The 26,618-nt window shown below is 34.6% G+C and overlaps 1 protein-coding gene across 3 annotated transcripts in view; it reads right to left on the reverse strand.

The window, feature by feature from the left end:
• LOC142337656 (uncharacterized) overlaps positions 1-26,618 on the reverse strand; it is a 138,840-nt gene that overhangs the window by 1,685 nt on the left and 110,537 nt on the right. The window lies entirely within an intron of this gene.

Genomic DNA, 26,618 nt, shown 5'->3' on the forward strand with positions numbered 1-26,618 from the left:
AAAACATGAAATTATACCTCCTCAGCAGTTTGGGTGAATAGTATATCAAAAGAATAGTAGCATTCTGAGAGCACTGAACTGAGACTCAATGCCATAGGGCTTCACCAGTTTATCCTGTTTTTAGCGCATGTCAAATGGTCACGCGCAAAATCGATCAAGCAAAATCACAAACAAAAGACCAGCAGACGCCAAATAATGGCCACTTTCGATCAGAGCAATTTAGGAGTCTGAACGATAGGTCGCAACCAAAATCATTTGTCATTTAATCTTTTTAAAGCAATCTGCTATAATCGAACTTATAATAGCTTTCATCTGGGTGACTATCCTTGAATTGGTCATGCTAATAATGAGGAATCTTGAGCAAGCAAGTCAACAGACAGGCAGTTACATGCAAAAATGATCCAGCGGACAATCGCGAACTGCAGTCAAATAGCTGCAATAGGAAAAAAGCGAAATAGCTGAAAAACAAAATTCGATATCTGCACAAATATGTGCGCAACAAAAATCGAGAAACACTGTGCTCAACATGTGGTTTTATAACCTTAAAACACTTGTTTTTCTACGTCCTTATTCACTGCTTCTGGACTAAAATCAGTAATAAAATTTTTGACAAAAATCATCAAAACGTCTTTGACAAAAAATCATCAAAATCATCAAACGACAAAAAATCATCAAATAAAAAATCATCGACAAGAATGTTTCAAAACCTAAAATTAGTTCAAATACCAACTTCCTGAGAGTGCATAAATAGCTCTTGAGGCAGACGGCAGCTATTGATAAAAGAACAAAAAATTCCGTTACTTATTTTTAGAGTTACGTTAAACAACGGACTAACGTCGGGTGAATTGCTCTCAAACGACCGTCGAGCGTTTGGCTTCCTCCGTAGCTAGGCACGGTTTAGTGAGGCTAGCTTTAGCTTAATTAAAAGGGCGTAAGTGAGCGCAGCGGGGGTGCAGAAGTGGTTGGGGGAACTGATGTGGGGGGGGGGGCAATAGTGCGCGGAGGGGGAGAGGTCAACAGTGGGGGTGTCTTCTGTCTTCAAACTCTAAGAACCGTCTTTCACACCATAAATAAAAGTCTCCAAAACAGTTTGAGCTGAAAGGCTCTAAGAGCACTTAATGCCCGCTGGGCGCTACCTGTTTATCCCGTTTTGGAGGACGAATAGTCAAAAACGTCACACAAAAAATCGGTCAAGCGAAAAATTGCATTAAAAAGACCGACAGGACTAATATAATTGGTACAAACTTCGTTTGAGAGCAATTAATAATCTTGAATTACAATACAAAACATAACCGACTAACGTCGGGGGAATTGCTCTCAAACGACCCACGAGCGGTTGGCTTTGTCAGTAGCTAGCCAAATTTTATTGAAGCTAGCGCTAGCTTGATTCGACTCTTCAACTTTTAGTTTTCTAGCTTTGTTAGTAAACAAATCAAAAAGAAAACTAATATTTAAAAAATTTGCAAATATTGCAAAATTTAAAAGAAAAGCTTCCAGATTTTGCAGTGAAAATAATCAAAACTATTTTTTTCTCCCCTGAGTTATGTCAAGTAACCCATCTGCAAGACTTGAAAACTTCGTCGGCCAGTAATGATAGTTAAACTGAGAAAAGGACAAAAACACTTAAAAATTTTGAAAACAATTTTAAATTTTAACAAAAACTTGCTAAAATTCAACACATTAAAATCTTCAAAACCATTCCATTGTCTCGAGAGATTATCCAGTATTATTATTTCAAGCTTTTATTAGTTTTACTGGCTCAAAAACATCCATAAACTTGGAACATAATAATTTTTCGAAAATTTAAGAAATTAAAATTTATCAAAAAAAGTGCTAAAGCTGGAGCCATTAAAATATTGATAACAATTCCATGAATCTAGAAACTATGCGACAGCTTCTCATGAAGCCTAGGAGAGGTCCCTAGGACCCTGGTGCCGGAAAAAATGATAAAAAGATTCAAAAAACTTGAAAAAATTGCAAATAATTTTAAAAATTGCTGATCTTAAAATCTTGAAAACCCTTCCATTACATATAGAAGCTATGCAGTAACCTAAGCTCAACCTCTAGAGGAGGTTATGTGGCTGTTGAGGTTGGAGAAACCAAGAAAATCAAAAAAATTTAAAAAAAACTTGAAAAAATTAGAAGTTGCAAAAAAAACTGCTATAATTTGTGATAAAAGTTGTAACTTATCAATGGCCAACAAACGTTTTTCAGTAACTCATTAACAAACCCTAACGAAGACTTTCTTTTAAGCTTAAAAAGTCGTGAATAAATAACAATAATGACAAACTGATAAAAGCGATAATAAACTGACAATAAATTCAAAAAATTTGAAAAAAGTTTTGTAAAAAAAAATGCTGAAATTCGTGGTGTTGAAATCTGGAGAAACAATTCATTACATTTAGAAATTATAGAGTAACTACTTTTGAGCCCTAGAGGAGGTTTCTCGAGTCTTGAGGCTGGAGAAATCTAAAAACCAACAAAAACCTGAAAAAATTGCAAGTTTTATCAAAAAAATTGATAAACTTTGTCATATTAAAAAACTGAAAGCTATTCCACGGCAAAAAAAAATGTGCCAGTAACTTATTACCAAACACTTAAGGACGTTTTCTGGCCACTGCGTCCGGAAAGAAGTGGATAATAAAATATAAATGTCGAAAAAATTGGAAAAATTTGCACGTTTTGTCAAAAAAGGCTAAAATTCGCGATGTTACAATGTTGAAACCATTCCACTACCACTAGAAACTATGCAGTAACGTAATAGAAAACCCTTGAGGAGGTTTCTTGACGCCTAAGGCTGAAAAAACAAAAAAATTACAAAAATTTTCAAAAAACTTGAAAAAATTTGTGAAAATTAGTATAAAATTGCGTGTTTTTAGCGATCGGTTGTTCGTCAGTAGCCAGGTGAGGGGGTTTGTACACCGGGGGTCTGATGGTGTGGGGGGCGTACCCACAGTGGGGTGGGGGCAACAGCGCCGTGGGGTGGGGCTGGGGCAATAGGGGGGGGTCAACAGTTGGGGTGTCGTCAACCTAAAAGAACCGCCCTTCACAACATAAGTATTAAGTCTCCAAAACAATTTGAGCTGAAACAGAGCTGAAAGGCTCTAAGAGCACTTAATGCCCGCTGGGCGCTACCTGTTTATCCCGTTTTTGAGGACGAAAAGTCAAAAGCGTCAGACGAAAAATCAGTCAAGCGAAAAATTGCATAAAAAAGACCGACAGGACTAATATAATTGCTAGAAACTTCGTTTGAGAGCAATTAATAATTTTGATCGAGAAAAAACTGGACCGCGAAATTTCTAAGAATGGACTTTGAAAACCAATCGCAAAAACCCGATAACAAAAAACAATACAGAAGTCAGATTGGCACATAAAAACATAACCGGCTAACGTCCGAAGAATTGCTCTCAAACAAATAGTAAGAGCTCGAGTCTATTGAAGCCTGCTTCAATCAAGGGGGGAGGTGCTAAAAAGAACCTGCCGATGGCCGGCAAATAACCACCGTTGACTCCACTGACCAATGTTAGAATTAAAGAAGTGAGAAAAAATAATTAGTATTGAGGACAGCCTAATATTTTCTACGAGTCAAAAAAAGATCAAATTTATTATGCATTTCATTAGATTCAAAAAAGCAGAATTTAGCCACTAATAGCAGTTAGCAGCATATTCTCAGGAACAGTGAAAACTTAATCCATTATTTATTTAATAAAAGTTAGAGCCGTATATCCTGTTTCTTTTGACTTCGCTCCTTCTTTTGATCTTGACCGTATTGGCGTAAAGATAATGAATGAACTCTAAATTTATTTCAGTTGAAACATTCAGTGAGTGAGGTGAGTCAGAGTTCGAATGCGGATGTGGTAAACTATGTAACACAAAAAAAGCTGAAGAAAAAATCAGTAGTAGGACAACTCCTGAATTGCAAAACAAAGCATTAAACAAACTGAAGACCTGACTATCACACTTATTAGAAGAACAAACGTTGATATTAAAAACCATATATTAAAATAACTAGGGATTAAAAAATATTAAAACTTTACTTCCCGGTTTCTTTCACAAAATTAGTGTTATCAAATTAACGAAAACCAATAACAACCAATTAAACGTTTACACTATGACACCATGAACAGTAAACACCACCTTAGAACAGAAATGAGAGACAGCGAACCAATATATAGATGCAACTTAGTCCCGATAAAAAGCCAATGAGACCTGTTAGAACTGATATTAAGAGAAAAAACAAAATAGATTAACAAGCAAGGTCAAAATTAAAAAAAAAACAATATGCTGTTTTTGAAGACAATGTTCTCAAAAAAGAACATTAGCTGATAGCCATAAACAAAAAAACCTCAATTTATTCACTGATAATCTTGAAAGCAAGTACAGCCAGAGAGCCAATAAGACCTGCCATTAAGTGATAGCACAAAAAATTATAAGAACGGGAATAATAATGAAAAATTGACGATTTTTTTCAAAGTGTTGAAACGTGTTCTACTTTGTTCCGCATTAGCATTCAATTCCATAAAAATAGTGAATTCAGCTTATATTGGAAGACAAAATGCTGAGAAGTAAAATGAACCTTAATAACTTAATCCACGAAGTCTTAAAATATATTTCTTGGTGCCCGGGCTTTATCCCGTTTCTTTTAATTTCGCCTTTTGACCTCGACAGTATTTGTGTAAATTTCCTGCTTGAACTCTGATTGTCATTCAGTTGAAACAAATGAGGTAGTCAGGTATCAAAAATAACCAACTAACGTCGGAAGAGTTGATCGCAAACGACTAGTTGGAGTTCTAATCTATTGCAGTCTGCTTCAGTCGGTGCCCGTGGATTAAGTAAGTTCACTATGGGGGCTTCAAATGGCGTCATTAGAGTTCATTATATACCACTATAATCACTAACAAAATTTAAAGTGAAAAAATTAAATTCGGCGCTCTTTTCAGTTGACTTTTAGTAGTGAACTGCCGCCATTTGAGATCAGCTGCTGACACTTGTGAATGAGAGAGCAATTTAGATCACACAAAACGAAAAAGTCAAAAGTAACTCAAAATGTCAAAACTTTCTAACAAAAATTTTGCGTAAAAAAACAAACCCATTTACAATAATTAAAAAGTTGGGTAATATTTTAAACAAAAAACGTGACAAAAGGAATTTTAAAAGGGAGCGCCTAAATAATAGCCTTTGAGAGGCTGTCACCGGCTATTTAAAAAAAACCGATTAAAGTCGGGCAAACTGCTCTTAAATGACAATCGAGCGGTTGCCTGTGGTAGTAGCCAGGGCTGAGGGATGCTAGGATGAAGCGAAGAGGGCCGGCCTGCGCGAGAGAGGGAGTTTATTACTGCTCGACGAGGAGGCGGTCCAAATCGGCAGATATGAAGGTAGAAAGGTGGCCCTCCACAAAATGGAGTGAATTTATATCTCCTAAACAGTTCCGGTGAATCGCAAACTTAAAGACTAGGGAGCTGCTAAGGCTTTACGGGAGCTGCTCAGCCACTCAATGCCCTCCGGGCTTTACTTGTTCACCCAGTTTTTAGAACAAAAAATTAAAAGCTCAAGACAAATAGTGAAACGAAAATTTGCATAAAAAGACCAAAGGAATAACATAATTGCTACAAACTGCTTGAACCAAAATTTGCTCAAACAATGTTTTCTCATTCAATAAAAAAATCAACAAATTTTATGCAATAAAACTATTAACTTTCCGCTCTTTTTACAACATCAGTGTGATCACCACTCTAATTTGATCTCTTATTGACATAAGTCGAAAAAAAGTGTGGACAGATCATACAAATACTCGGCAGATTGACGGAAAATATCCGCCGTTGATTCCCATAACCACGATTGGGATCGAAAGAATAGAAAAACGAAAAAAAACTGATTTTTGTACAAAAACATTTTTAAAGTGCAATCTATTTTGATGTCATTTCGTAGTTGAATATACTACAGTTTGAGAGGATACGTAGTGAGAGGATACAGGGGCTAGTATCAATACCAATATTCATTAGAGATGGTACCTGAGACTTATAAGAACAAAGTTCAAGTAACGGGCATCAAAAAATTAGGCTTCATGGGTTTATCCTTCTATTCTTGATTTCGTTTTTTATACTGACTCTGTTCATTTTGAACTGCTTTGTTGAGCAACTGCTGTTGAAAAACACTTTGAGCAGAATGAGGGATCACGCAAAATGTCGAAAAAGCGAAATCAAATTTTTGTTCGACGAAAAAAAAACATAGCAGGATAACTCCTGAATAACGATCCAAAGAATTGACTTAAATATTGACGATACGATGAATATTTAAGAGTAACATCAATCTAAGAGAGTCAACAACACCCATGACCCCATATGCTCAAAAATGAACAAACAAAGACAATTTCGTTTTCCAAGATTTAGTGCTTTAAGAATCCCTAGAAATAACAATTACTGATAATTTTGACTCTATGCGTCCTTAGAATGCGTAAGTATTACAACAACCCTGTGCGATTCAATGACACACAAAGAAAAAACAGGCAAAAATTAAAGAAAATTGACAAAACCAGTGGCGCATCTAAGAGAATATAACTACAGCCCAAAACCTTAAATAAAGCATATATCGTAACTTAAAAAGTGGTTTTGCTGGGAACAAAACTACGCAGCACTAAAGGTCAATAAGAACTTATCATTGTCCTTGAGACTAAGTGAAAAGACCACAACGAAAACATTTAAGACAAAAAAATCAAAATTTACTTTCCAAAAAACAGGTCTCATAATCTTAAAAACGATTGCAGTGAAATGAAGCCATTAATAAGATTCAGCTATTACTCATTGGCAACCGATGACAACTGCCATTAATGAGATTAAGAGATAAATAAGTAGTAAGTAAAACAAATACTAAAACTAAAAAAGTAATTTAAAAAAAAACAAGAAATCTTAAAAGAAAACGCTACAAGTCAAAGAAACAACAGTAAAAAAGTGAAACGACTAATTCGTTTAATTTTGACATCCTTAGCGAGACTTATCGTTAAGTAGATTGAGCTAAGAAAAATTAAGCAATAAAAACTAGCAAAACCTCAAATTCGATAATATTTCTTGAAAAGAATGAAAGTCAAGGTCATAGAAAGAAATCGCTTTGCATTTAAACAAATAAACCGATCAAAATAACTGCTATTAGCAACCTAATAAGATGAACTGATTAGACAACAAAAAGTACAACAAATACTCTCAAAACCAAAACCAATTAAAAAAGTTAACAAATAGTGTCAAAGTCTTGAAAATCACTAGCTATAAACTGAAACATCTCATCAGGCTCATTTATGCCTCATCAACAACCAATTATATTGTCATTATTTATTTTAAGTGATAAGACAACAGATTTTATTAAAACATAGTTAAACTGAAAACAGTAGTTAAATTGCCGCGCGGGAAAAATCGCTTTCAAAACCTAAAATCAGTTCAAATACCAACTTCCTGAGAGCGCACAAATAGCTCTTGAGGCTGACGGCAGCTATTGATGAAAGAACAAAAAATTTCGCTTACTTATTCTTAGAGAGGGAGAGAGAGAGAGACCAAAGAACGCAGCTGAGATGAAGTGGCGTTGAAAGCTTCGCTAAGTTGTCCAAAAACTTTTGAGCCCCACGCCTCTCGCGTCAAAAATGTCGAATTACGTTAAACAACGGACTAACGTCGGGCGAATTGCTCTCAAACGACCGTCGAGCGTTTGGCTTCCTCCGTAGCTAGGCACGGTTTAGTGAGGCTAGCTTTAGCTTAATTAAAAGGGCGTAAGTGAGCGCAGCGGGGGTGCAGAAGTGGTTGGGGGAACTGATGTGGGGGGGGGGGGCAATAGTGCGCGGAGGGGGAGAGGTCAACAGTGGGGGTGTCTTCTGTGTTCAACCTCTATGAACCGTCTTTCGCATCATAAATATAAGTCTCCAAAACAATTTCTGTTAATCATTGACTTGAAGACTAGTGGGCTGAACGTCTCTAAGAGAAATTAATGCAAACTGGGCGCTACCTCTTTATCCCGTTTCTGAAGACGAAAGTCAAATGGTTCAAACAGAAAACTGCATAAAAGAGACAAACAGGATTAATATTATTGCTACAAATAGCTTTTGAGAGCAATTAACTATGATTTCCTAAAAAGTGCCCGTAAAGCCATTTATGATAAAAAACATTTCCACTATAACTCATTGCTAATGAGGATCAGAGATTATGACATTACGCCAAATAACAGCCGCGGCACCAACCAAGAGAGAGAGAGAGAGAGAGAGAGAGCGAGCGAGAGAGAGATAATGAGGGAGAGATAAAACATGGACGAGAAGGAGAGAAACCCCAAACGACAGAGAGAGCAGTAGAGATAGGAATATTTGCCATGATGGGATTCGACTCTGCAACTTCTAGTTTTCTGGCCTTGTTAGTAAGTAAATCATATAAAAAACTGAAAAACCCAAAAGTAAAAACAAAAGTTTTCAACTTCGCAGTAAAAAAAGTTCAAAAATATTTTTTGTCTCAAAAGATCTGTCCAGTAACCAAGACAATCTCCAAGACAAAAAGTTTCGTTGCCCAGTAATGGTAGCTAAACTCATAAAAGAACAAAAAAAGAACAAATTTTGCTAAAATTTGAGATATTAATATCTTAAGAACCATTTCATTGTCTCAAGAGACTATCCATGTTTCGAGCATGAAATAGTTTCACTGGCTCAAAGATCGATACACTCGGAACATAAAAATTTTCCAAAAATTGAAAATTTTATAATTCATCCAAAAATAACTAAAACTAGAGTCGCAAAAATGTTGATCACCATCCATTAACTCTAGAAACTATGCAGCAGCTTATTATCAAATCTTGGAGGAGGTGCAAGGGCCCCTGGTGCCGGAAAAATTCAAAAACATAAAAAAATTGCAAATAATTTAAAAAATTGCTTGAATTCGTGACATTAAAATCTTGAAAAACATTCCGTTATATCTATAAACTATGCAGTAACATATTATCAAACCCTAGAGGAAGATCACTGGCTCTTGAGGCTAGACGAACCTAAAAATGACAAAAAATTTAAAAACTAAAAAATTGCAAGTTTTACAAAAAAATGCAGAAACTTGTAATATTGAAAAGCTGAAAATTAATCCATGACCAACAAAAATTTTCCAGTAGCTTATTCTCAAACTGTAATGGAGGTTTTGTGACCCTTGAGGCTCAAAAAACCTAAAAAATCACTATAAATATCAAAAATAGGAAAATATGGCAAAAACTGTAAAAAAAATAAAGAAATTCGTGATGTTAAAATCTTGTAAGACATTACATTACATCTAGAAATTATACATTAACCTATTTTCAAACACTAGTGGAGGTTCCTTGACCCTTGAGGCTGAAGAAACTTAAAAAAACTACAAAATTTTCAAAAAAAACTTGAAAAAAGCAAGTTTTATTAAAAAATTGCTAAAATTTGTGAGATTAAAAAGTATTCCATGGCCAACAAAAATTTGTCAGTAACTTATTACCAAATCCCTCTGAAATACTCTCAAAACTAAAACCAACTCAAAAATGTTCAGAACAAATAGTGTCAAAGTCTTGAAAATCACTAGCTATGAACTGAAACCTCTCATCAGGCTCATTTATGCCTCATCAACAACCAATTATATTGTCATTATTTATTTTAGGTGATAAGACGACAGATTTTATTAACACATATTTTAACTGAAAACAGTAGTTAAATTGCCGCGCGTGAAAAATCGCTTTCAAAACCTAAAATCAGTTTAAATACCAACTTCCTGAGAGCGCACAAATAGCTCTTGAGGCTGACGGCAGCTATTGATGAAAGAACAAAAAATTTCCCTTACTTATTCTTAGAGAGGGGGAGAGAGAGAGAACAGCTGAGATGAAGTGGCGCTGAAAGCTTCGCTAAGTTGTCCAAAAACTTTTAAGCCCCACGCTTCAAAAATGTCAATTACGTTAAACAACGGACTAACGTCGGGCGAATTGCTCTCAAACGACCGTCGAGCGTTTGGCTTCCTCCGTAGCTAGGCACGGTTTAGTGAGGCTAGCTTTAGCTTAATTAAAAGGGCGTAAGTGAGCGCAGCGGGGGTGCAGAAGTGGTTGGGGGAACTGATGTGGGGGGGGGGGGGGCAATAGTGCGCGGAGGGGGAGAGGTCAACAGTGGGGGCGTCTTCTGTGTTCAACCTCTATGAACCGTCTTTCGCATCATAAATATAAGTCTCCAAAACAATTTCTGTTAATCATTGACTTGAAGACTAGTGGGCTGAACGTCTCTAAGAGAACTTAATGCAAACTGGGCGCTACCTCTTTATCCCGTTTCTGAAGACGCAAGTCAAATGGTTCAAACAAAAAACTGCATAAAAGAGACAAACAGGATTAATATTATTGCTACAAATAGCTTTTGAGAGCAATTAACTATGATTTCCTAAAAAGTGCCCGTAAAGCCATTTATGATAAAAACATTTTCCACTATAACTCATTGCTAATGAGGATCAGAGATTATGACATTACGCCACATAACAGCCGCGGCACCAACCAAGAGAGAGAGAGAGAGAGCGAGAGAGAGATAATGAGAGAGAGAGATAAAACATGGACGAGAAGGAGAGAAACCCCAAACGACAGAGAGAGCAGTAGAGATAGGAATATTTGCCATGATGGGATTCGACTCTGCAACTTCTAGTTTTCTGGCCTTGTTAGTAAGTAAATCATATGAAAAACCCAAAAGTAAAAACAAAAGTTTTCAACTTCGCAGTAAAAAAAAAGTTCAAAAAAATTTTTTGTCTCAAAAGATCTGTCCAGTAACCAAGACAATCTCCAAGTTTCGTTGCCCAGTAATGGTCGCTAAACTCAGAAAAGAAAAAAAGAGCAAATTTTGCTAAAATTTGAGATATTAATATCTTAAGAACCATTTCATTGTCTCAAGAGACTATCCATGTTTCAAGCATGAAATAGTTTCACTGGCTCAATGATCCATACACTCGGAACATAAAAACTTTCCAAAAATTGAAAATTTTATAATTCATCCAAAAATAACTAAAACTAGAGTCGTAAAAATGTTGATCACCATCCATTAACTCTAGAAACTATGCAGCAGCTTATTATCAAATCTTGGAGGAGGTGCCAGGGCCCCTGGTGCCGGAAAAATTCAAAAACATAAAAAAATTGCAAATAATTTAAAAAATTGCTTGAATTCGTGACATTAAAATCTTGAAAAACATTCCGTTATATCTATAAACTATGCAGTAACAAATTATCAAACCCTAGAGGAAGATCACTGGCTCTTGAGGCTAGACGAACCTAAAAATGACAAAAAATTCAAAAACTAAAAAATTGCAAGTTTAATTTAAAAAATGCTGAAACTTGTAATATTGAAAAGCTGAAAATTAATCCATGACCAACAAAAATTTTCCAGTAGCTTATTCTCAAACTGTAATGGAGGTTTTGTGACCCTTGAGGCTCAAAAAACCTAAAAAATCACTATAAATATCAAAAATAGGAAAATGGCAAAAACTGTAAAAAAATACAGAAATTCGTGATGTTAAAATCTTGTAAGACATTCCATTACATCTAGAAATTATACAGTAACCTATTTTCAAACACTAGTGGAGGTTCCTTGACCCTTGAGGCTGAAGAAACTTAAAAAAAACTACAAAACTTTCAAAAAAAACTTGAAAAAAGCAAGTTTTATCAAAAAATTGCTAAAATTTGTGAGATTAAAAAGTATTCCATGGCCAACAAAAATTTGTCAGTAACTTATTACCAAATCCCTCTGAAATACTCTCAAAACTAAAACCTCTCAAAACTCTCAAATATGTTCAGAACAAATAGTGTCAAAGTCTTGAAAATCACTAGCTATGAACTGAAACCTCTCATCAGGCTCATTTATGCCTCATCAACAACCAATTATATTGTCATTATTTAATTTAGGTGATAAAACAACAGATTTTATTAACACATAGTTTAACTGAAAACAGTAGTTAAAATGCCGCGCGTAAAAAATCGCTTTCAAAACCTAAAATCAGTTCAAATACCAACTTCCTGAGAGCACACAAATAGCTCTTGAGGCTGACGGCAGCTATTGATGAAAGAACAAAAAATTTCCCTTACTTATTCTTAGAGAGGGGGAGAGAGAGAGAAAAAAGAACGCAGCTGAGATGAAGTGGCCTTGAAAACTTCGCTAAGGTGTCCCAAAAACTTTTAAGCCCCACGCCCCTCGCGTCAAAAATGTCAATTACGTTAAACAACGGACTAACGTCGGGCAAATTGCTCTCAAACGACCGTCGAGCGTTTGGCTTCCTCCGTAGCTAGGCACGGTTTAGTGAGGCTAGCTTTAGCTTAATTAAAGGGGCGTAAGTGAGCGCAGCGGGGTGCAGAAGTGGTTGGGGGAACTGATGTGGGGGGGGGGGCAATAGTGCGCGGAGGGGGAAAGGTCAACAGTGGGGGTGTCTTCTGTCTTCAACCTCTAAGAACCGTCTTTCACACCGTAAATATAAATCTCTTGGACGAGAAAGAGAAGGAGAGAAACCCTAACCGACAGAGAGAGAAGGAGAGATAGGAACATTTGGCATGATGAGATTCGACTTTGCAACTTCTAGTTTTCTGGCCTTAATAGTAAGTAAATCATATAAAAAACTGAAAAACCCAAAAGTAAAAACAAAAGTTTTCAACTTCGCAGTAAAAAAAGTTCAAAAATATATTTTGTCTCGAAAGTTCAGTCTAGTAACCTATCTCCAAGACAAAAAGTTTCGTTGGCCAGAAGAAAAAAAGAACAAATTTTGCTAAAATTCACGATATTAATATCTTAAGAACCATTTCATTGTCTCAAGAGACTAACCATGTTTCAAGCATGAAATAGTTGCATTGGCTCAAAGATCCATACACTCGGAACATATAAATTTTCCGAAAACTCAAAATTTTAAAATTCATCCAAAAATAACTAAAACAGGAGTCGTAAAAATATTGATCAGCATCCATTAACTCAAGAAACTATGCAGCAGCTTATTATCAAAACTTGGAGGAGGTCCTAGGTTTCAAAAAATTTCAAAAAATTAAAAAATTGCAAGTTATATAAAAAAAATGCTAAAACTTGTGATATTGAAAAGCTGAAAATTAATCCATGACCAACAAAAATTGTCCAGTAGCTTGTTCTTAAACCTTAACGGAAGTTTTGTGACCCTTGAGGCTCAAAAAACCGAAAAAATCACTAAGTATCAAAAATAGTTAAAAATTGGCAAAAACTGTAAAAAAAAACAGACAAGACATTCCATTACATCAAGAAATTATACAGTAACCTATTTTCAAACCCTAGAGGAGGTTCCTTGACCCTTGAGGCTGAAGAAACTTCGAAAATCAAAAGTTTTCAAAAAAAAACTTGAAAAAAAACAAGTTTTCTCAAAAAATTGCTTAAATTTGTGAGATTAAAAAGTATTCCATGGCCAATAAAAAATGTCAGTAACTTATTATCACATCCCTTAGGAGGTTTTCTGGCCCCTGGGTCTGGGAAGGCCAGAATAAGTAAAAATAATTGTCAATCAATTTGAAAAAAGCATCTTATGTCAAAATGCTAAAATTCGTGATCTATCCAGCATCCCTGTTTCAAGCATGAAATAGTTTCACTGGCTCAAAGATCCATACACTCGGGAACATCAAAAAATTTTTTCGAAGATTTGAAAAAAAAATTAAAATTCATGCAAAAATAACTAAAACTGGAGTCGCAAAAATATTGATCACCATCCATTAACTCTACAAACTATGCAGCAGCTTATTATCAAACCTTGGAGGAGGTCCCAGGGCCCCTGGTGCCGGAAAACTTCAAAAACAAAAATTGCAAACATTTTAAAAAATTGCTTGAATGCGTGATATTAAAATCTTGAAAAACATTCCGTTACATCGATAAACTATGCAGTAACATATTATCAAACCCTAGAGGAAGATCCCTGGCTCTTGAGGCTAGACAAACCTAAAAATGACAAAAAATTTCAAATATTAAAAAAATAAAAATGCAAGTTTTATAGAAAATGCAAAAACTTGTGATATTGAAAAGCTGAAAATTAATCCATGACAAACAAAAATTGTCCAGTAGCTTGTTCTTAAACCTTAACAGAAGTTTTTGTGACCCTTGAGGCTCAAAAAACCTAAAAAATCACTATAAATATCAAAAATAGGAAAATGGCAAAAACTGTAAAAAAAAAATACAGAAATTCGTGATGTTAAAATCTTGTAAGACATTCCATTACATCTAGAAATTATACAGTAACCTATTTTCAAACACTAGTGGAGGTTCCTTGACCCTTGAGGCTGAAGAAACTTAAAAAAACTACAAAATTTTCAAAAAAAACTTGAAAAAAGCAAGTTTTATCAAAAAATTGCTAAAATTTGTGAGATTAAAAAGTATTCCATGGCCAACAAAAATTTGTCAGTAACTTATTACCAAATCCTTATTACCAAATCTTGAGGCTGACGGCAGCTATTGATGAAAGAACAAAAAATTTCCCTTACTTATTCTTAGAGAGGGGGAGAGAGAGAGAACAGCTGAGATGAAGTGGCGTTGAAAGCTTCGCTAAGTTGTCCAAAAACTTTTAAGCCCCACGCTTCAAAAATGTCAATTACGTTAAACAACGGACTAACGTCGGGCGAATTGCTCTCAAACGACCGTCGAGCGTTTGGCTTCCTCCGTAGCTAGGCACGGTTTAGTGAGAATAGCTTTAGCTTAATTAAAGGGGCGTAAGTGAGCGCAGCGGGGTGCAGAAGTGGTTGGGGGAACTGATGTGGGGGGGGGGGGGGCAATAGTGCGCGGAGGGGGAGAGGTCAACAGTGGGGGTGTCTTCTGTCTTCAACCTCTAAGAACCGTCTTTCACACCATAAATATAAATCTCTTGGACGAGAAAGAGAAGGAGAGAAACCCTAACCGACAGAGAGAGAAGGAGAGATAGGAACATTTGGCATGATGAGATTCGACTTTGCAACTTCTAGTTTTCTGGCCTTAATAGTAAGTAAATCATATAAAAAACTGAAAAACCCAAAAGTAAAAACAAAAGTTTTCAACTTCGCAGTAAAAAAAGTTCAAAAATATTTTGTCTCGAAAGTTCAGTCTAGTAACCTATCTCCAAGACAAAAAGTTTCATTGGCCAGAACAAAAAAAGAACAAATTTTGCTAAAATTCACGATATTAATATCTTAAGAACCATTTCATTGTCTCAAGAGACTAACCATGTTTCAAGCATGAAATAGTTGCATTGGCTCAAAGATCCATACACTCGGAGCATATAAATTTTCCGAAAACTCATCCCAAAATTTTAAAATTCATCCAAAAATAACTAAAACAGGAGTCGTAAAAATATTGATCAGCATCCATTAACTCCAGAAACTATGCAGCAGCTTATTATCAAAACTTGAAGGTCCCAGGTTTCAAAAAAATTTCAAACAATTAAAAAATTGCAAGTTATATAAAAAATGCTAAAACTTGTGATATTGAAAAGCTGAAAATTAATCCATGACCAACAAAAATTGCCCAGTAGCTTGTTCTTACACCTTAACGGAAGTTTTGTGAGCCTTGAGGCTCAAAAAACCGAAAAAATCACTAAGTATCAAAAATAGGAAAAAATGGCAAAAACTGTAAAAAAAAACAGACAAGACATTCCATTACATCAAAAAATTATACAGTAACCTATTTTCAAACCCTAGAGGAGGTTCCTTGACCCTTGAGGCTGAAGAAACTTCGAAAATCAAAAGTTTTCAAAAAAACTTGAAAAAAACAAGTTTTCTCAAAAAAATTGCTTAAATTTGTGAGATTAAAAAGTATTCCATGGCCAATAAAAATGTCAGTAACTTATTACCAAATCCCTTAGGAGGTTTTCTGGCCCCTGGGTCTGGGAAGGCCAGAATAAGTAAAAATAATTGTCAATCAATTTGAAAAAAGCATCTTATGTCAAAATGCTAAAATTCGTGATCTATCCAGCATCCCTGTTTCAAGCATGAAATAGTTTCACTGGCTCAAAGATCCATACACTCGGGAACATGAAAAAATTTTTTCGAAGATTTGAAAAAAAAATTAAAATTCATGCAAAAATAACTAAAATTGGAGTCGCAAAAATATTGATCACCATCCATTAACTCTAGAAACTATGCAGCAGCTTATTATCAAACCTTGGAGGAGGTCCCAGGGCCCCTGGTGCCGGAAAAATTCAAAAACATAAAAATTGCAAACATTTTAAAAAATTGCTTGAATGCGTGATATTAAAATCTTGAAAAACATTCCGTTACATCTATAAACTATGCAGTAACATATTATCAAACCCTAGAGGAAGATCCCTGGCTCTTGAGGCTAGACAAACCTAAAAATGACAAAAAATTTCAAATATTAAAAAAATAAAAATGCAAGTTTTATAGAAAATGCAAAAACTTGTGATATTGAAAAGCCGAAAATTAATCCATGACAAACAAAAATTGTCCAGTAGCTTGTTCTTAAACCTTAACGGAAGTTCTTGTGACTCTTGAGGCTCAAAAAACCGAAAAAATCACTAAGTATCAAAAATAGGAAAAAATGGCAAAAACTGTAAAAAAAAACAGACAAGACATTCCATTACATCAAGAAATTATACAGTAACCTATTTTCAAACCCAAGAGGAGGTTCCTTGACCCTTGAGGCTGAAGAAACTTCGAAAATCAAAAGTTTTCAAAAAAAAACTTGAAAAAAAAACAAGTTTTCTCAAAAAATTGCTTAAATTTGTGAGATTAAAAAGTATTCCATGGCCAATAAAAAATGTCAGTAACTTATTATCACATCCCTTAGGAGGTTTTCTGGCCCCTGGGTCTGGGAAGGCCAGAATAAGTAAAAATAATTGTCAATCAATTTGAAAAAAGCATCTTATGTCAAAATGCTAAAATTCGTGATCTATCCAGCATCCCTGTTTCAAGCATGAAATAGTTTCACTGGCTCAAAGATCCATACACTCGGGAACATCAAAAAATTTTTTCGAAGATTTGAAAAAAAAATTAAAATTCATGCAAAAATAACTAAAACTGGAGTCGCAAAAATATTGATCACCATCCATTAACTCTAGAAACTATGCAGCAGCTTATTATCAAACCTTGGAGGAGGTCCCAGGGCCCCTGGTGCCGGAAAAATTCAAAAACATAAAAATTGCAAACAATTTAAAAAATTGCTTGAATGCGTGATATTAAAATCTTGAAAAACATTCCGTTACATCTATAAACTATGCAGTAACATATTATCAAACCCTAGAGGAAGATCCCTGGCTCTAGAGGCTAGACAAACCTAAAAATGACAAAAAATTTCAAATATTAAAAAAATAAAAATGCAAGTTTTATAGAAAATGCAAAAACTTGTGATATTGAAAAGCTGAAAATTAATCTATGGCCAACAAAAATTTTCCAGTAGCTTATTCTCAAACTTTAACGGAGGTTTTGTGACCCTTGAGGCTCAAAAAAACCTAAATAATCATTATAAATATCAAAAATAGGAAAAAATGCCAAAAAAATGTCAAAAAAATGCAGAATTCGTGATGTTAAAATCCTGCAAGACATTCCATTACATCTATAGATTATACAGTAACCTATTTTATAACCCTAGAGGAGGTTCCTTGGCCCTTGAGGCTGAAAAAACCTTAAAATCAAAAAATTTCAAAAAAACTTGAAAAAAAAAACAAGTTTTCTCAAAAAAATTGCTTAAATTTGTGAGATTAAAAAGTATTCAATGGCCAATAAAATTTTGTCAGTAACTTATCAAATCCCTTAGGAGGTTTTCTGGCCCCAGGGTCTGGGAAGACCAGAATAAGTAAAAAATAGTTCTCAAAAAATTTGAAAAGAATTTCACTTTTTGTCAAAAAAATGCTGAAATCCGTGATGTTAAAATGTTGAAACCATTCCATTACCATTAGAAACTATGCAATAACCTATTATTAAAACCCCGAGGAGGTTCCTTGACACCTAGGGCCAACATCAACCATTTTCAAAAAAGCTTGAAAAAAAATGGTGCAAAATAGTATAAATTTGCGTTTGGCGAGCGGTTGTTCGTCAGTAGCTATAAACCGGGGGGGCAATAGTGGGGGTCAACAGTGGAGGGGACTGCAACCTCTAAGAACCGCCCTTCACAAAGTATTATTCTCCAACACAGTTTCAACCTCTAAGAACCGCTCTTCACACCATAAGTATAACTGTCCAAAACAGTTTGAGCTGACACAGAGCTGAAAGGCTCTAAGAGCACTTAATGCCCGCTGGGCGCAACCTGTTTATCCCGTTTTTGAGAACGAAAAGTCATTAGCGTCAGACGAAAAATCGGTCAAGCGAAAAATCGCATAAAAAAGACCGACAGGACTAATATAATTGCTACAAACATCATTTAAGAGCAATTAAAAACTTAGAAGTTCAACAAGACCCAACTTGGCCATTAGAACCTGAAGAACTACAGTGGAATAATGGTTAAAGCGTAGATAAATCGATTCATATAGCTTTCAACACGTGCCGAACCTTTTAAGAGTACATTATGCCCTCGCCTTAAATGAGATATCTGAGTGAAAATTATTTGTAGCGATCAACATGCAGTTAAACGACATATACCTGAGAAAAATCAAATGGATCCATAAACATACCCGAAAGATTGCCGGAAAATGGCCGCCGTTGATTCCAATAAGCATGATTGGGATTGAAAGAATAGACGATATTGAAAAAAAAAGATTTTTGTACTAAAACATTTTTTAAGTCCGATTTATATTGATGGCATTTCGTAGTTGAACATACCTCTGTCTCTCAGTGAGAGGCTACAGGGTCAAGTAGCAATAACAATAAGCAGTATAGATAGCAACTAAAACTTATGAGAACAAAGTTCAAGTACCGGGCATCTAAAAATGGGCTTTATGGGTTTATCCCGTTTCTATTTCTGACTTCAATTTTTTATACTAACTCTGTTCATTTTGAATTGCTTTGCTGAGCAACTGATCTTCAAATTCACTTTAAGCAGAATGAGAGAAGAGAGAAACTAGCCTAGAGAACTAGCCTAAAGATTTCATGCAAAATGTCGAAAAGGCGGCAAAATGGTAAACCGAAAAAGTTCGACGAAGTAAAAAAAACAAAGCAGGACAAGTCCTGACGCACAATTCAAAGAATTTTCATTGACTAAACAAAAAACTAGACCTAGAACGGACTATGAGTGAATTGGGAGAACCATTTCTTACAAAATCAGATCAAAATAATAAAAAAAAAACAGAAAATCAATGTAAAAATGCCGCATGTGAACAAAAAACCATTAGCGAGAAATGGAAATTTGGTTTAAAACAACTAGGTCAAGAATGAACTACGAATGGATTGGGAAAACCACTTAGAAAAAAATTTGATCAAAAAAACAGCAAGAAATCAAAGTGAAATTGCCGCAAGTGAACAAAAAACCACTACCGAGAAAGCGAATTTTTGTTCAAACACGGTTTTCTCACTCTACTTTAAAATTAAAGCGAAAAACATTCAGGCCGGAAAACCACTCCCTTTTTCGCTCCACTTCCTGTTTCGGCGTGACCAAAATCACTACTCCAATTTGACTTAAAAAATCATGAAAATGTGTGAACAGATCTTTAAAACATAGCCGGAAGAATTCCGGAAACGAATCGAAGTGAAAATCCAATTGAACGCCATCCAACTATTCATCAAACAAAACGTGCCTTCACTAATTTATGATTATCTTGAAACAAAGTTATAAAACAAAAAAAACAAATCAAATCTGTTGAAATATCATAAAAAATCTGATTGAATTTTCTTATAAATTGAGATCCCGAAAAAACTATCTCTGCCAAAATAACTTCATCAAAACAACTAGTACTTACAAAAGCTTACTAGCACTTATGTGAATTTAGAAAAAAAAACTTTCGGCTAAAAATATGAAAAAAAGCTCTTAAAAACAACTTTCACTGAAAAACTGGAAAAAGTTACTAAATTTTTAAATATTTCAAACATAGCCGTCAGATTGCCGGAATAACTGCGAAAGAATAGACCTGCGTGCCATATAATAGAGATAGAAACAGATACAGATCTAAATTGAAAAAAAAATTGACGCCGCTCAAAAAACTAGGCTAAAAAACATTCAGCGATAAATTAATAAAGCTTATTAAAATTCATTCCTCAGAAGCCTCTTATTAGGGACCTTTACTGCACATATGAGTTCCTTTGACCTTAAACAATTCAAATTAAAATTACAACAAATTAAAATTCAAACAAATTACAAATTCAAATTAAATTCAAGTTTTAAAGTGCAAAAGTCATTTTATTGAGTGAGGTAAGTCACGTATGATCAAAATCTAATCACCCAAATAACCTAAAAACTTTCGCTTAAGCGAGTGAGAAATGATGTCACGCGCGCAAATGCCGTTAATGAGAGGAAGAAGTCATTCAGAAAATTTGACTTTTTCACTTTTGCTGTGTGAACAAATGTAAAACGAAAAAAGAGCGTCAGACGACGAAACAAAAAAAAACCAAGAGCACCGCAATATAGCTACGCTCAGCTTACAGCTTCGCAGCTATAAAAACATATAAATCCAAAGAAAAATTCCCTTCAACCAATAAGGTATCCAGATGCTCGCAAAACAATAGGCAAGTCATAATAGGCAAAGAAACTAAGCTGAAAACAGAAAAAACGAAAATTGCAAAAAATTAAGAAAAATAGTTCCAATTTTCGCCATTTTTTGTCATATTTCTCAACAAAAAAAGATTCTTACCAACAAAACTGTAATCAATTGTTATCATAAAATTGCTCAAATAGGAGGGGTTTCTTCAATACCCATTTGAGCCCGAAAAACAAAATAATCGTAAAAAAAACGCAAAAATTAGCCCGAAAATCAGCAAAATACATTAAAAACCTCCGAATTATCATAAAATTCATATTAATTTCCAGAAACCTTCAAACCACTACCAAAACCAGCCTAAAATTAAAACAAAATCATAACCAAAACTCATAATCAAAATAAATGAAAAAAAAACTGTTAAAATGCCGCACGTGAACAAAAAAATTTCGCTCGCTTAGAGAAAATTTTTTCACACATCAATTTCTCGCTCTCTCAAAAACAGCGGTATGAACAAAAACCACTCTCTTTTTGCTCCGCTCTTCACTTTTTTTCAGCGCCAAAATCACTCCAAATTTTTTCACGCGTTTCATTTCCCGCTTCAAAAATCACTCCAATGAAATTGATTAAAAAAAGGACTTCTCCAATACTCCTCTTCGAGTCGTAAAAAAGACAGCGCCCCAATACAATTCAAATTCTTTGAATTGTAAAAAATTAGGAGCGCTATAATAGCCGGCTGAGAAGATGAGGGTGGCTATTAATAATAACATTGACGAAAATGGGTGGAAAACAAAGTATGCATGAGAATAAGTATGAGAAAAAGTCCATTTTTCAGAAATAAACCACCCATGAGACACTATTATTGAAACAATGTTACCCGAGGCGCGTAAAAATTCTTGAAATTCGAATATTAAGACATCTGTACGCACTAAAGGTTTACGCGCACGAAAAACATCGAAAATCGTCTCTTTTGAAGGCAAAAACAATACTTCGAGAAAGCATTTCATCAGGCATTTCCCAATCAATGTTTAAAAATGCTCAGCTGACGAGAAATTAACCTCAATTGAAACTAACGCCACTAACTTGACGCCACATGTAAAAATTTACAAAATACAAATGGGTTATGAGTTGTGTATCCTAAATTATTTAATTGTAATGCTGCTTTAATTGCAAAAAGTCAAGCACCATAAGCACTATACTTCAATCTCCAATGGTTGCTCGGGAGCTATTGAATGAGCTCAGAGTTTTACTTTTCGAATTTGAGTTTTGATCACTGGATCAGACAAAAAGGAATGACAAGAACCAATTGCTACAGAATTATAATACCATAAGCGCTATTTTCAATGATGGCGGTGAAGCTGAATACACACAAATATAAGGACACACTGACAGCATGCATACAAAGCAATTAAATGGTACAAATTCGACTGCAATATTCAATATATGCAAATACTAGAGCAGACCAAAGATTACGCTAGACTCAATATAGTTGTGATCGTCGATTGCTTCGATGCGGAAGACAAAGAACTAACAGCACCTTTCAAGAGCACTGGTTGCTTCTTAGAAGACCTTGTAGAACTCGGGGAATACCCATAAGCGAACACATTGCAGATACTCATATATTTCTGCAAATTAAAATTTTTCATTATACTTTAAGAAAAAGATCTATTTGCATTACGATAACTAAAACTTGTCTTTAAAAAGAAAATTCTAAATTAACTGTTTTAATTAATTTAACTAATTCTAATCTAGTAATGGTTTCTATAGATTATTTATTTGGTCGCATTTTGGTAACTCAATAGACAAGGAGGCTGTCATGTGCGTTCGCCCATAATGTTCCGACCCCGCTCATCCGCGCTTTTGACTTTATGGTCTCCCAAATGAGGAAGAGATTGAAAAATTTCAAACATTCACATATAGTTCAACAAACCACTAAAGAAACAAAAAAAATACCAAATTAGATAGTTGACAAGACCAGCCAAAATTAAGGCTACGAGACAATAACAAACATTAATTTCACTCAAAACTAGATGTCCAAGTTTAGAAAACAACAAAATTAAAATGGCATCAGATAACAGCTAAAATAAACCAAATGACCTGTACATTACCAAAAACAACTATGAGACCAGCCCTCAATCAGACTCCTAACAATTCAAAAACGACTGTAGAAAAAGTTAAAAGAAGTTTCCATTTTTGAAAACTATTAATTTCTAAGTGATTAAAAGCATTAGTTATCAATTGTAATCGTTAAAAAGGTTCATTTATACATCTTGGTGTAAGATCGAGGAAGCAATTGTATACTGTTAACATAAAACTCTAAAGAATCAAATAGAGGCATATTATCCGGGTTATGTCATGTGACAAGAAAAAGATCGACAGAAACAGGCAAAAATACTTTTAAATCAAACAATTTATCAAGACAAGGGTGTCAAAGCCCTTAAAACTATTGTCTATTCACTGAGAACATTGAATAGGTTCAATAGCGTACCCTGTTAGCGTACCACAGTTACCTTATCATTAAAATTATATTCTGGAAGTAAGCAAAGATTAACCTCGAAAAATTCGCAGATAAGCAAATTTGCAATTTTTTAAAAAATGAGAATGCTTAGTATCTAAGTCAAGAAACTATCAGTTGAAAACAAAACAGTTCAAATATTTGATTTTGGCTCGCTAAAAAGAGGATACAGCCTCCATTTTTCGAGACCAAGCTACCTATTGACAGAAGATAAAAACTAAAGTTCAAAAATCCATTGATTAAAGTTAGAACAAGTAGATCAAAAGTCATAAAAACCATAAACTTTGAATCAAAAACGAAAAATCATAGCTCCATGGGTATCCAATTCGGCGCGTTATTAAGGATACGAAGTCAGAAGACTACAAGAATCACTAAACACGGACAGAACTCAAAATTTAACAAACTGTTTTACGAAACAGTATTGAAGCCATTAAGACTATCAGATTTTAAAAACATAAAACAGAATTATCAACTGATTTTTTTTCACTTGGGCTTCATTTGATTGTCAATGAGTCCTCTTTGTAAAGGCTCTATGAGAAAAATACAAAAAACATGAAATATTGACCAGTATGGAAAACCAATAAAAATTCTTATGAAAACAAATGTTCTCAGCCAAAAAGACATTGGTCAAAACATATAACCATTAAAAAAAACTTTTGTTTCATCAAAAAATTCATGATAACTCTCGATGATGAGTCTAGGTTAGCTAACTCTCAGTAAAGACATCTCAATCTTTCTTCAATTTGAAATAAAAGTTTTCCATAATGCCTTTTGTTTTAACTAATCGGTTCTTGACTTTGGTACTACGAGTTTCTTAAAAAATCGGTGTAATTTTGATTTTGCATGTTTGCCAATTTTTCAGGTTCAGTTTTGTTCGCTTGGGAAATTAACACGTTAACTACAGGTCCGTTGAAGTCTAAAGACTGCGCAATTAAAGATTGTTTTTAGGAGTATCCCATGGTTTTGACAGCTCCGAAACCTCTGCGATAGTATTCTCGCAATTTTTTTTGGAGTTTTAAATTTTACCGTTGTTTGTTGTTCTTTTTGTAATTGCTCAAAATATGCTAGGTTTTGAATGATCTCAATAGCTTCTTTGGGATATTTGAATAGACTAATCCATTTGCAAATTATAGCTTATGGTTTTAATGACTTTCGGATGTAATAATTTCAAAAAAGGATTTTTTTGATCCTGCCACTTTCTGTTCTTGATTTACTACTTCTTACATCTACAGGTCGCAGGAAGAATGATATAAAAGAACCATAGTTCAAAAATTCGCCGATATTTTCTTAAAACAAAAGTATACAAAGTCATAAGACCCATTATATATCATCTGAAAACACGGTATGGCTTTATTTGTATCAATTCAAGAAACCAATTTGATTAGTCAGAACAAGCCATAAGAATGCAAAAAGAACAAAGGGCAGGCAAAACACAAGAATTCAATTACAAAACACTGCCAAAGCCTTAAAACCATGAGCTCATTCTCTTCAACTAATATGTTATGTTCAATGAAACTCAATTTCATCTAAGTGGGACTTCTGTTAACTGAGCGATGATTTGAAATCATTTTTCGTTAAGTATCAGAAAAAACGCAAAAAAAATTGCAGAAATATTTTGAAAAAACATTGTGCCCCAATACAATCGGAAACATAACCGACCAACGTAGGGCGAATTGCTCTCAAACGACCGGCGAGCGCTTGGCTTCGTCAGTAGCGAGCCACGGTTTAGTGAGGCGCGCTTTAGCTTGATTAGACACGGCAACTTTTCTAGCCTTGTTAGTAAACAAATCAAATAAAAAACTAGTATTTTAAAAACTTGCAAAATATTGCAAAATTTAACAGAAAAGCTTCCAGATTTCGCAGTGAAAATGTTCAGCACTATTTTTGTCTCGTGAGTTATGTTAAGTATCCCATCTGCGAGACCTGAAAAGCTTCATTGGCCAGTAATGATCGTTAAAATCAGAAAAGGACAAAAATATTCATAAATTTTGAGAAGTCGAAAATTTTAACAAAATCTTGCTAAAATTCAAGATATTAAAATCATCAAAACCTTTTTATTGTCTCAAGAGACTATCCGGTATCCCTGTTTCAAGCCTGTAACACATTTTATCCAAAAATTACTATAACTTGAATAAAAAATGCTTATCACCACCCCATTATTTCTAGAAACTACGCAGCAGCTTATTATCAAACCTTGGAGGAGGTCCCAGGGCCTCTGCTGCCGGAAGAAATTCAAAAACATGAAGAAATTGCAAATATTTTGAAAAATTGCTTAAATTCGTGATATTAAAATCTTGAAGAACATTCCATTACAACTATAAACTATGCAGTAACATATTATCAAACCCTAGAGGGAGTTCTTTGGCTCTTGAGGCTAGAGAAACCTAAAAAATGTAACAAATTTCAAAAATTTAAAAAAAATTGCAAGTTTTATACAAAAAATTGCTAAAACTTGTGATATTAAAAAGTTGAAAATTAATCAATGACCAAAAAAAAAATTTCCAGTAACCTATTATCAAACCATGATGGAAGTTTTCTGACCCTTGAGGCTCAAAAAAACCTCAAATGACTAAATGTCAAAAAATTGAAAAAAATGGCAAAAATTGTCAAAAATATGCTAAAATTCGTGATGTTAAAATCTTGCAAGACATTCCATTTAATCTAGAAATTATACAGTAACCTATTTTCAAATCCTAGAGGAGGTTTCTGCTCTGGAGGCTGAAAGAACCTAAAAAACGACAAATAATTTTAAAAAAATTGAAAAAAATCAAGCTTTAATAAAAAAAATTGCTAAAATTTGTGACATTAAAAAGTTGAAAAACTATTCCATGGCCAATAAAAATTTTTCAGTAACTTATTATCAAACCCCTTAGGATTTTCTTTTGGTCCCAGGGTCTGGAAAGACCTGAATAAGGAAAAAATGTCAAAAGATTGAAAAAATTTGCACGTTTTGTCAATAAAATGATAAAATTCGTGATGTTAAAATGTTGAAACCATTCCATTACCACTGGAAACTATGCAGTAACCTATTATTAAAACGTGAACGAGTTTCCTTGACACCTAGGGCTGATAAAAATCAAAAAATGTCAAAAATTTTCAAAAAGCTTGAAAAAAATTGCAAAATAGTATAAATTTGCGTTTTTAGCAAGCGGTTGTTCGTCAGTAGCTAGCCACCGGGGGGGGGGGGGGGGCTAGCTGTTCGTCAGTAGCTAGTCCCGTCCTATATTCTACACTGGACGGGACTTTTGATGATACCATTCACAACTCCCTACGATGAATATATCGATCGGCGAAAATTGACTGAACAAAAAACCCATTTGAGTATATAGTTCCTCCCCTCCCACTAGTGGGGTCGGAACAGAAATTGGGTAAAGAAGTCTAGCGACCGATGTCTTATTCAAGCAATGCTTGCTCAAGAGACGTAAACATTGAAATTGACTACACTGAACCAAAAAGCGAACGAACAAGATATCCCAGTGGAGATTCGCATGCACTCCACCGATGACATTGATGATGATAAAAATGTATGCAGTACTAAGTACCATCAGATCAGAACACATACTGGACAATGATGC

Source organism: Convolutriloba macropyga, chromosome 4, assembly GCF_964194025.1.
Source record: "Convolutriloba macropyga chromosome 4, txConMacr16.3, whole genome shotgun sequence".
Lineage (NCBI taxonomy): Eukaryota > Metazoa > Xenacoelomorpha > Acoela > Convolutidae > Convolutriloba > Convolutriloba macropyga.